This window comes from Nannospalax galili, unplaced genomic scaffold (genome assembly GCF_000622305.1).
Source record: "Nannospalax galili isolate Female #2095 unplaced genomic scaffold, S.galili_v1.0 scaffold132, whole genome shotgun sequence".
Taxonomy (NCBI): Eukaryota; Metazoa; Chordata; class Mammalia; order Rodentia; family Spalacidae; genus Nannospalax; species Nannospalax galili.
Genome location: NW_008332644.1, coordinates 487,131 through 488,946, shown reverse-complemented (window position 1 = coordinate 488,946; position 1,816 = coordinate 487,131).

Sequence of the window (1,816 nt, the reverse complement as noted above, 5' to 3'; positions counted from 1 at the left end):
TGGGAAGATGACAGATATGGCTAGAGCCTGCCTGACTCAGGGAACCCACAAGTGCAGCAGGGACAAGAGAAGTGCTCTGCCTCCTTAGCCCAGTACAGGGTCAGGCAATTGGAGCCAACACCTGTAAGTGTATCAAGAACAAAAGAATACAAAAAGACCCCATGTAAAATCCCTCAAGTGCAAAATGACTCCAAAAGGATAACTAAAGATGATAAAGAGCTAACCAAATTAACGCCTCATACCCATGCTATGGTACCTAACAAAGATCTATGGAGAAAACAGTTAATATGAATGGACAAAACCTTTCCATGCTGTGTGAGACTTTGTCTATGAGTGATTTAATATATGTTAACCTTCCTTCTAGTGTTCTACAGATGTGAAACCTATTTGAAAGATACCTGAAGAAGCAAAGGCCAGCTATAGATGTAAGATTCTTGAGAGTTTTATGTAGGTTGGGTAAAATGAGGATAGAGACTCTCAAACTATAAAACTGCTAAGAAAATCTACAGTACCAGGGGTGGATGGCCCCCTGTGAGCTATTGGTCAGAGAGAGATCCTAGAGGTCCTCCAATTCACCAAGGTTATTCCCATTAATGTTGGTTGTACACTAGAAAGGCTGGTAAGGCCATGTTGCTGAAGACACTGCATGATGTAAGCACAGGAAAAGAAGAGGAGATGGAGCTGAGACTAAGCCAAAACACTTCGTGCTACTGGATGGATGATGTTCATAGTACCAGGAGGCTCTATACAGATGGTTGGGGAAGAAAGGATCTCCTATAATTCTACTCAACGATGGACCCCACGTGCTGCACAGCATGGACATGCCAAGCAATACCTGCAAGTGCAATAATGGCTCGACCAACACACATACAACTGACAAATTTCTAATTGGATAAGGCCCGCTCCTAGGGGTGGAACACACATCTGGTGCTGTAGACCAGGCCAACGCCTCATGTCAAGAAAGGCTACAGGCCCTAGTGGAGAAGCCATCATGAGTATATTGTTTAATGAGTATAGTACACCTACTGGGATATCTTCTAGGCATTTGTATTTACATTCATGTTTGTTTAAATGTGTCTACTTCCTTCCATTTGTCTTTATAGTAGAAGAATCCCACTGAGATAGATCAGTTGCCACGGCCTAAAGACAACTAATGGGGAGTCCCAAGAAGCCATTATCTCACCATGATACAAGAGAGATTGCCTTACATCTATCACCCCCTCCAAGGCTCAGGGTGTTTAGCGGAAGATGGATGGGAAGATTGTAAGAGTGGAGGAAAGGGGTGGAGTGTCTCCTGATTGGCTGGTTCCTCCAATGGGTGGGGCCTGACCCGGAGCAAGGACTACGAAGGGGCTGCTGGGGGTGATCTTGGGACAGAAGCACTGAGCTGGGAGGATGGCGCAGGTTTGCGGGTATGGAGAGAGATATGACCCCAGCACCTCACCTGCATGGATGTGAAAGGGGGTATTTACCAACCCAGGATGAGACTGCAGGCCCAAGACGCATGGGCGAAAGTTAACGGGGGACTATGGGCGGGGCCTCAGGAGCATCTGGTGGTGAGCTCTGAGCCACAGTGCACAAGTGCTTGTCTCTGTGTAAGTTTCCAAATTTACCCCTTCCCTACCCGTGGGCATAAACCATAATAAGCACATAAAATATGCCATGCTCAGATGCCAAGGAGCTCAGAAAGTAACCGACTGTGACTAGTAATAATCAGATATATAGAGATTAGAAACGCATGTGCAAACATCTTAATGTCAATTGCATTAAAATGAATTTTTCTGTATGAAACTGTATTTTAATAATGAAATGGAGA